Source organism: Tupaia chinensis, unplaced genomic scaffold, assembly GCF_000334495.1.
Source record: "Tupaia chinensis unplaced genomic scaffold, TupChi_1.0 Scaffold000113_1, whole genome shotgun sequence".
NCBI lineage: Eukaryota > Metazoa > Chordata > Mammalia > Scandentia > Tupaiidae > Tupaia > Tupaia belangeri.
This window is the reverse complement of record NW_006159577.1, coordinates 6,664,399-6,669,827: the sequence shown is the minus strand read 5'-3', so window position 1 is coordinate 6,669,827 and position 5,429 is coordinate 6,664,399.

Below are 5,429 nucleotides of genomic sequence, written 5' to 3'. Positions count from 1 at the left end.
AGGAAGATGAGATTGTGTCAGTTTATACAAAGATCATTCAGTCTACAACATCACTTCAGGAATCAACTCAGGCAAGAGGGAGCAATTCAGGCAAGTAATTAGAGAAAGTATGGACAAGGCAGCAATGGGTTTGGAGCATAGATAAAAGTCATGAGAGTGTTACAAAGTAGAAGAACTAGGTTTTTCTATATGCTAGGTTTCCCTAAGGAAGAATTACTTTTTCCCACTAAGCATGCTCTTCTTAGACTGTTAGAACTTTTACATTCTCTTCCTTCTTTTTTTTTTAGAATCATTTTATTGAACTTTATTTTATTTACTTATTTATTTATTTTAATTTGAACAGAAAGTGAGAGAGTAAAAGAGAGAGAGAGAGACAGAAAGTGAGAAAGCAAGCATCCAGGTCTGAGACTCAAACCACAGTCAGCCATGTGGGAATCCAGAGCCCTTAACCACCATGCCACCTGGCGGCCCTGCATTCTCCTCCTTCTTGAAGAGATAGGGTGACATTTACTTGTTGGATTTGAGCATGTTCAGTTCTGCTCAGCCCATCCCTTTCCCCTTGGGAGTGAATCTGTTCATGAAAACACGTGTCCTGTTCCTCTAGGTTCTAAATCTTATCTGGACAGGCAATCCATGTGGTACGCCATTCTATGCTGCTATGACTAAGTCTCCCTAAAAAATTGTGAGGTTCAGTGTAGGTAAGTCTACTCAGATCTATAGCCATGTCTTCTAGTGAGCCTCTCTTGATAGGAAATGTAATTTTGATCTTATCTGCTATTCTTCATGTTATTTCTCAATTTGCTCAGATGCCTTGTTCAGAAGAGTCTATTGAATGGCAGTCCTTGAATAGCCCAACAATGACAATGAACGAAGAAGGTCGTAAGTGAGAGATTGATTCTAAATAAAATTCCCACTTCCCGCTTGCATCTTTTGCATTCCTGGGTTTTCATGAAGAAAGGTGGGGAAAAAAAAAGAAAGGTGGAAAAGAATTACCCTGGACTGAGACTATAAGGAGAAGAAGGGTTTTTAAAAAGAACATGATGATTTTACGTTTTGCCAAAATGAGATCAAATCGTTTACTGACAAACCAAGTGGCTATATCCCTTCTACTTTCCCTTTCCTTGCCAAGTGTACCTTTGCTCTGTGTGTCTCACAGAATCTTGAGCTTGTATCTCCCATTATACACATCAGAAGATGAACCTGCAATTACTTAAATGCCTATTTATTGGGTTTCAGAAACGTCATGATGCATTTTTGCACAGAAAATATATGTCATGACTTTTCTGTCTTTGGTTTCCCAAGGCTGTGGTCAGTACTTTTAAATCCCTTCATCTGGAGGGCTAAGACTGTTCTGAGCACTGTGAGTTCTGATGTGTCCCTCCATCTTGGAGTATTTGGCAATGAAAGGGTCATACAGGTGGGGAAAAGGTTTAATTGGAGGAATTGTTTCTTCTCTGATATCAGCAGCTTCCTCCCCTAGTCTTTGTTCTCTCAAAGCTCACCACTCCTTCCTGACTCAGAGTCTCTATGCTCCAGGTTTTCATATCAGAATCTGTAGTTTAATGTGAATTTTGCAACTATGGCAAAAGTGCAGCTCTGCACTTAGCTGCACACAGAAGTGCAGCTCTGAGCTTAGCTCTTGCCCTTGTCAGTAGCCTTCTGGAAACTGTCAGTGAGCTGCAATCTGTGCTTAGAGTGTGATTCCCCCCCAAGTCATGCTGGTCATTTAAGTACAGCTGACAGGGGATGACAGAGAAAAATAACATGCTCTGTTGACAGCAGGGAGGGCAATTGTTTCCACCTTCTGGGGAGTGTGAGTAAAGGTAGTAGCAGATCTTGAATGACAACCTGAAGATACCCCAACATCTGGGGTAGAGAGACTCCTGTCTAGAGAGTTACTGACAGGTTTGAGTCACCACAGAGGAATGATAACTATTTAAAGTGATGAATATGTTAATTGCCATGTCTTGATCACAACGAAATGCATACAGATTTTGAAACATCACGTTGTACCCCATAAATATGTACTATCATTATGTCAATAGAACCAAAAAGCACACACACTGGAAGACACTTCCGAGAAAGATTTCTTTTATCTGAAATGTAACAGACACAGAGAAAAGTGCAGAAAAACACGTAAATAATGTAACTATTACAAAGGAAACGCCTTTGCAATTATCATCCAGGTCAATATTGCTTGCTGTGCCCCCCAAACAGAAAATGATCTGCCCTCTCCTTAAACTTTTGTTCCCTTTCCTAGTCACATCCAATATGTTGATTTTACAGTAATTTCCCAAGCCGCCTTCATAGATTTAACAGCTTCCTCTGCATCTCGAAACAATATGGCTTAGTCTGTTTATTTTAGAACTTGATATGAATGGAGTCCTACTACATATGTTATCTTTTGAAGTGTGTCTTTAACTCAACATCGTATTTGTGGAATGAATTCATGTAGATGTATACAGCTGTAGTTTACTCTTCTTATTGCTGTAGGATTCCATTATGTAACTATGACAATTTATCTATTTTATCCGCCCCCCCATTCGTGGGTCAATGGATATTCAGGTTATTTGTGTTTTGCTACTAGAATCATTCTTGTTCCTGTATACTAGCATACTCATGCAGAAGTTTCTCTAGGGTATTTGCCCAGTGATAGAGTTTCTGGATCATTAAGTATGTGTATCCTCACAGTTAATAAAAATGCCAAACTCTTTTCCAAAGTGGATATATCTATTCACAGTCTCACCAGTAGTGGGTTTGGAGCATTTAAAGGCCTCCTACAATTCTAATTGTAGGACCCCAAGATAACTTGCATTGGCTGTGAACAGGAAGCTTCAGCTAGTCTTTACACCTTTATTTGCTCCCAGAAATTTAGTGTTCTGTCTCGTGCTTTTATAATTCAAGTTTTTCCTCTCTCAGAGGGTGGAAAAACATCATACATCATTTGTTAGTCAAAATATCACTCAGCTAATTTGGAAAGGTGCAGGACAATCGAATACCTGTCCTATAGATACTTTTCAGTCTAGCACTGTGCATGTAGAAATATATTGATCCCAAGAAAATAGAAAATTGAATGCCTAGAATTATACTTCTTTTTAGAACTCAGCTGATTAGTTTTTTATATATCTGCTGAGAATCAAAGGGTTTCTATTCTAATCAAAGTTTGAATTAAATACCGGTTGATGACTTCTAGTTATGTAGGGTCAGATAAGAAAAAAAAAATACTCTGAGAAATTCAGCATTACATCTGTTCAGACTAGTTTTCCAAGATGAGTTACAACTTTGTTTTGCCCTTTTTATAAGTATGGTTAAAACCAAACATCTTTGACTCCAGTGAATTCCATTACTGTCTTTTATTCAGATAAACAAATTGAACAGTACTGATTTTGCCTTCTCGCCACCATCTCTCCAACATCTATTGGGTCATTGGAAAAGTCATAACAAATATTTTTCTGTTTTTCTATGCAAAAATGTTTCATGACTTTCCTGACAATCCAATAGCATAGGCTTTGCATTTAATTGGTGCTCAATAAAAGTTGAATGAATAGTTGACGAACTTCTGATATCTTTTACATGAAAAATTTACCAAAATGAAGAAACTCATTTTGTCAAAATTTTCTTCATTAAACTCAATCCCATCCCCATAAAAATGTTATGGAGCTCAAGAAATTTGGCCAAGTCACGTTCGTAAAGAATATTAATTCAGGAGCCAGCAGGTAGCATAGTATAGTTAAGGCACTGGACTTCCATGTAGTCGACTGACGTTTGAGTCCCAGACCCAGTGAATGACTTGAAACTCATGTCTGGTGCATGTGCATGTGTGCCCCAGATCCTGAGAAAATGCAGGAAAGGGGATTTCAGCATGCCCATTCCCTCAGAGGGTGATTTCTCGTTTGCTGTCTCTTCATCTTTCTCTGTTTCTCCAGCAAGCTCATGCACCTTCATAGCAAAAAAATCTTAAAAAGAGTATTAATTCAATCCCTAATTATGATTCTTCTAAACATTAATTTTTAAATTCTGTGAACTAAAAGTATAAAGGAGAGTCAACCTTCCTATTGCTTTCCTCTGTTCTGTTATGTAAGTACTTTCCTGTGTGATTCCTGAAGTTATTATTTAAAGGCTAGTGATACCACTGAGCCCCTTCGGAGCGTAAAATACCTTTCCAAGTGAGAGTATCCTGACTATAGGAGGGATCACAATGGAGGTTTAACCAACTATAATGAGAAGCTAATAACAATGAAAGAAATAACTGCTGAGAGGGCAATAAATCCTCTCCCCTTAATAAATCTCTGACAGAAAAGGACCACATGACATCTCAGTGCTGTGAACTTACAGATTAAATCAACGGTGATGTCTTGTTGATTGATACTGCAGGTAATCAGTAATTGACCAAGTATGGGCTGATAATAAAATACTTTTGGTTAATTAGAGGAGGACCAATGAATTGAATTCAATTGCAAAGCTGTGTATTAAAGCCATTGTAGAGAAAATGGCAGGTAGTTGAAGAGATGGAAGGAAGTGGTAGCAGAGAGTGAAAGTTACAGCACTCTAGTTAATGAATCAGTCGGTCACTTTTTCAAGGAGCCAGCCTCAAACACAAAAGGCATGGCAACTTGCCCAAGATGGTTTGTAATCCAGAATCTAACACCTACGAGAGAAACAAGTAGGTGAAACAATATCCCAGGGATGTCTTAATATTAATATTTTACATTTGGCAACCCCTTCAGCATGACAATGTAGAATGGTCAGATTTTCCTTGGGAGCCATTTAAAAAAAGTTGAAAATTGAACATAGATCTCAGAAACTAGATCCTGAAGGACATTCATTTGATCTCAGGAGACACAGTCTGAATGATTACATGTTCTATGTGTATTTAAGAATATATTTTCACTTGAAATATTAGTAAGGCAGCACCCCATCTTACCTTACTCTAATAGCCTCTCTCCCATCAGAATATCCTCTTCCATTTTCTTTCTCTCTTTTCTTCTTTCTTTCTTTTTTTTGTTATTATGATCTTTCTCTTTTGTCCTTTCTTCCCATTTTAATCATTGTGTATCTTTACAACGTACAATATGATTTTTCAAAGCATCCGTGCAGTGCAAGTCAATTGAGTCAAATATATTACTATATACATCATTCTCAACAGATAACTTTTCATTCTTGTGGCTCTTAATTTTTTTTTTCCTGAGTCCCACCACCCATACCCACTCCTTCCTGTATAGTCTCTTATAGGTACACTTGCCCTCTCTGCTATTATATGTTCCCATCTTTTAGTTTCTGTCAGAGTGCAGGCATTTGGTATATATTGAATGATGACATTATATGTCTGTTTTTCATAGACATGGTCTCTCTCTCTTGTTTCTTTTTTTTTTTTAAGAGCTTTTTATTTTGTTTTGTTTTGTTTTGTTTTGCTATAGAATTTATGTGCT